Source organism: Armigeres subalbatus, chromosome 1 (genome assembly GCF_024139115.2).
Source record: "Armigeres subalbatus isolate Guangzhou_Male chromosome 1, GZ_Asu_2, whole genome shotgun sequence".
In the NCBI taxonomy this organism is placed as follows: Eukaryota; Metazoa; Arthropoda; class Insecta; order Diptera; family Culicidae; genus Armigeres; species Armigeres subalbatus.
The window spans coordinates 91,523,215-91,528,291 of record NC_085139.1 but is presented as its reverse complement, the minus strand read 5'-3'; the positions used below and the strand labels follow the sequence as shown (position 1 = coordinate 91,528,291).

General features: G+C 39.9%; 1 pseudogene; it reads left to right on the top strand.

Annotated features, from left to right (window-relative positions):
• Positions 1-1,912: 1,912 nt before the first annotated feature.
• On the top strand, positions 1,913-3,891 carry LOC134206345 (sodium-independent sulfate anion transporter-like; annotated as a pseudogene).
• Positions 3,892-5,077: the final 1,186 nt, after the last annotated feature.

The following is a 5,077-nucleotide window of genomic DNA, read 5'->3' as shown; positions in this document are numbered from 1 at the left end:
ACGATTCTTTCTTCAATTCTTGAAAGATTCCTGGAATCCGGAACGATTTTCGGCAATCACGAGACGTTTTTTTTCTTTTGACTGCTTTAACGACCTGATGCAGAACACTGCGATTGATGGTGATGCCCATGAAGATGTCAAAATAAATTGGTTTCAAAATTCACCGGAAAATGTTCGGAAGCTATCGAAGAAGAATGCACGTTTCTCGGATGGTACCTACTTGGACTACAATTCCATGGGAGGATGCAAGGTTTATGCTCGTTAGCCATATCATTCGATACGCTATGCAGACCATCCGATCCGGTCAATAGTTTGACATTTCCTCCCTTCCTAACATATACATGATGCATGTTTTTTTCCAAGTCTGCAAACGATAGTGTGAATATACAGTAGATAAAGTAAAATAAACATTCCTCTTCAGCAATATTTTCATTATTGTTTTATGGCCAAGTAAACAGTTTATCATTTAAAGCAAACGATGAGATCGTGCCAATTTAATTGAATAAAATACTACCTAGAAACGCAAGTTTGTGAAAACAATCTAGCGGCCTCCTTTATTACTTGTCTTTTCTTTTGCAAACATCAGATACTCCAACCCATGCGTGGACAGTCACGTTCAGTTAAATGTTTATCAACCTCTCGATGGAATCAAATTTTACCCTCCTTCAGTGTTCAGGTAGGTGAATGTAAAATACTCAACGTGGTGGGTAAGCAAATACGATAGAGTATATTTACCAATATGGGTAATGAGACTATTTGCGTTGCTGATTATATTTTAGACAAAGAGCAATATTTTCTTTAATTCAAAAGATAAAAGGAATAATGCGTTTATAATTTTAATTGATGATTTATATTATCTTAGTCAACAGTACTAAAATATTCCTTACTCTATATAGCATCATAGGGCGGTCACAGTGGATTTTACTGACACTAAACATTTTCACCCGTTTTGTGCATCTCAATCGTCAGTACCAATACCACTGAGTTTTCCAGGTGTACAAAAGTGTTCGTAATATATTCGTATGCCACCAAAAGTGTTTGTGATATGTTTAATTTGTTTGATATGCATGACATATTTGTGATTGCAACTGGATTACTAACCATTTTATATATCAATGTGATCGCGAGAATATGATTAGAGAACTCAACGGCAAAAGCACTCATTAGACTAGAAATCTCGATCGGGTCACGACAGTACTCTTTCAATTTTAACATTCCATTATGCGGATTATAGAAATAAAGATTAAAATAAGTAAATGTACAGATATGGCGAAAGAGATGCATATTTTATCGACGCTTGAAGATTTTCGAGTGACAGAATTCAAACGTTTGTTTATCTCGCTCAACTCACTATCGCTGATTCTCTTTCTCAGCATTATGGGTTATTCAATATTTTTACACTGACTTACTGCTGCTAGGCACCACTATGGTTGACTCAGTCAGCTGGCGGTTGCTATCACAGATCTCCATTTCGAAGTACACGGATTTTGTTTTACGATTTTTTCGCTCGTATTTTGATCGTGTGACTTCAATTTGCCACCAAACTCTTCGCAACATGTTTAAAAATCGAATAAATCAAAAGAAAAATTACGATGATATTAATATACGTTAAACATTTAGGATGAGTGAAAATTGAAAAATGTAAATCGGTAAAACAAAATCCAGTGTAGTTCGTGAGATATTATCATCAATTGCCTAATACTCTATGTGAAATATTTCAAAAGCGTAGATGCTATTTCACTCGCATGTATAGAGTGCGCGTCAATCTTTAGCAAAGGCGAACGATCTTCAGGAAAGAAATCGCAAAACCTCAATCACATACGTAATTGATTTAGTGGATCTTCAACAGGAGTCATTTATCATGTTTTATCTGTTGTCAAGTGATATGACGTGTCATAAATTTGGAGTAGTGATGGTGTACGGTCTATATATTTTGCTGCATACCATGGGTGCATTTCTTGAATTTACCGGAGATAGAACATTTGACGGGCCAATAGATTCTATCAGCGATGATGGAGGTCATCAGGATCTGAGCGGTTAGTATATATGATCAAGTTAAACATCTATGGGAACTCATTGCTTCTCTTTGCAGATGACTCTGAAGTGGACTTCCAGGAACGTTTACCGAGATATGCTCGTGTGGTTCCACAGATTCGCTCAATCTGCACCACGGCGACAGTACGGCGACGAATCCACGTTCTCAGTGGTTACCCAAATATCAGTTCAACTACATACTTCCGGATATAATCGCAGGAATCACAGTAACCTTAACTGCGATACCTCAGAGCATAGCCTACGGAATCTTGGCGAATCTACAACCTCAGATGGCATCTACTCTAATCTGGTAGGATGTTTTATGTATTTTTTGTTTGGAAGCCAAAGACATCAGTTGCACCTACCTCAATCATGGCGATTATGATTCAAAAATTGTGACCACCTTAGGCCCTGGTTCCGCTCTTTTGACGCTGTTGGCGGGGTTACATTCCTGTTTGGAATTCTTAACCTAGGAATCTTGGTTCGATTCATATCGATGCCGTGATAACAGGTTTCACAACGGCTGCTGCCTGACGATCGAGGCGCCCAACTTCGGTCCCTTTTGGGATCAGCAGTAAAGGAAGAGCAGTGATTTCATCGACGCATGGGAGAATGTTATCCAGCACTTGGTGAGACTCGTCTATGGGATGCCTTGCTGATTTTTAGTTCAATAGCATTTCTCGTGATACTTAGGGTAGTGTTTTCTTCTTCTCATGAAACTTAGTAGACCAGAATAACTTCAATTTCGATTAACGAAAGACTGCGGCCAAGGGCAATGGAAAACATTTTCAAGTATCTTGCCTTGCTGCGTAACGCCATTTAGTCATCATCGGGGACTTTTGCGTATGGATTCTCGCTTGGCGGATCTCAACCGTTCATTCTGACGGGCCACGTGGAAGCAGGTCTTCCACCATTTCACGTTCCTCCACTATCCGTGACGAACAATGGAACCTACTACGGTTTTCTCGTAATGATCTCCGTTATGAACCTCAATCATCACAATCCCATTGGTGTCAACGTTGGAGATCATTTCCATTGCAAGGCTTTTCCAAAGACAAACCGTGGATGCCACACAGGAGATGCTTGCCTTGGGTATATGCAACATGGCAGTGGCATTCTTCTCTCCGCTACCAGTAGCTGGATCCTTCACGCGAACCGCAATTAACAAATAACAGTGGCGTTAAAACATCTCTTGGATGTGCCATTACTTCCTCTGCTTCTGCTGTCATTGGCAGTCCTGGCGGATGCTTTTTATATTCCCAAAGCAACACTGGCATCGGTAGTGATCTCGGCAATGATCTTCATGTGAACTACCGGAATAGCAGAGGTATGGCGCGTCAAGAAATTGGACTGATTCATTCCTAGCCACGGTTCTGGCCTGCACATTCTACTCGGACTTGATTACGGCATCCTGTGGAATCGCTATCAACTGCTGCATTTTGTTATACTTGATCTGTACCCAAGATCGATCTTCATCTGTCACTAGTGGGAAGAGATTCGGATTCTTCTGGTGAGACCAACCACGGATTTAACGTTCTCTTCGGCTGAGCAGCTAAGAGATCTGGTTGTGCAATCAGTGGTTAAGATTACGACACTACTGTTGAATTGGTCGTACTGGATGGGAGCCGAGTAACTTTGGACACCACTGCGTGAAGAACGTGGCTAGTTTGGAGATGATCTGAGTTCAGGCAAGTTGGATTGGTGCTATGGAGATGGCAAGGAGTGCAGCCGGCATTAGTACGCCTCAGGGATGGATTCGAGTATTGTAGCAGTGCAGAGAGCTTGGAAGGGCGGTGCACAGTGGAAGGCATCCGCGAGGTTATCTCAAAGAAACTAATGAGTGATAAAAGAAATTAATTTATTAATTGATTGAACTCATTAGTTTGTGAAAAAATAAAAATTTTTAAATTTAGCTAACTCCAATAGGATACGCACTATTTATATAAGAGCCCTTAATAAGGAGAATTATTTGTTAAGCTTCATCAAAAAAATGTAAAATAAGAAGTTTGAACACAACCACTGATCTAATCGGATATATCGAGTTCTTCCTTTTCACTTTGATTTATTCAGTATCATAACGAAATGCAAAAAAACAGTCAGTTCAGCTGTAAATAAATCCACAGAAATTTACATTGAAAACATTTATTTACGCTGCTCTGGAGAATGACGATGTCGGTGATTCACTAGTCAAAGGTAAACAAAAACAGCAACACGCTTTACAGAAAACCAGAATGAAAAGAAAAGCTCCGCAATTTTCGTCAAATGTGACCCATCGCATCGGGTCTGTACAAATTGTTCAAAAAAACCGAACGGAATCATCTTTCGCTCATCTTAATAGATTCTACTATCTATAGTAGTACTATTTGACAATATTTCTATTAGGATTAAAACGAATATGATGAACTACGATAGCCCCAACTACTTTTTAGGATTGGTACGAAACTGAGCTATTGGTAAGAGTAATAATGGAATTTTAGCTTTGATCAGCTGAAAACACTACACTGATTTCAAGGACTTTGGTGTTTTATTGAACAAATTATCAAAGATATATAAGTTCTAAAGGTTAATTCCCAACGTTAGCCAGTGTAATATCTGTGATGCGAATTCAAACTGTGACATGCTGCAGTGTGATTCCTGCGACCCGTGGGCGCATATTCCTACGCCGGAGTTACGGAAGAGGTTCAGAATTCGAATGGATCTGCAAAAATGCACCGGTGGATTCAAGTTCCAAAGCAGAAAAGCAGCCAAGAAATCAAACGGCGAAAAGTCCAAAGCGGAGGTGGATCAGTCACAATTCGTTTGGCAAGTTCGACATGGAACTCAAGAAACGAAACGAGAGATGAGTAGCGCCTGCTAGATGAAGAACGGAAAATAGACCTGCAGTTGGAGGAAGAAGCCGCCTTTCTGAAAGGCGCAGGAGGATACACGCTGAGTTTCAAAAGCGAAAGAAAATATGGCAACATTTGAAGAAAATGGAAGCTCGGATGAACAAACAAGGTAAAGCTCAAGGAGAATTTCTAGAAATTCTCAACTGGTTTACGTC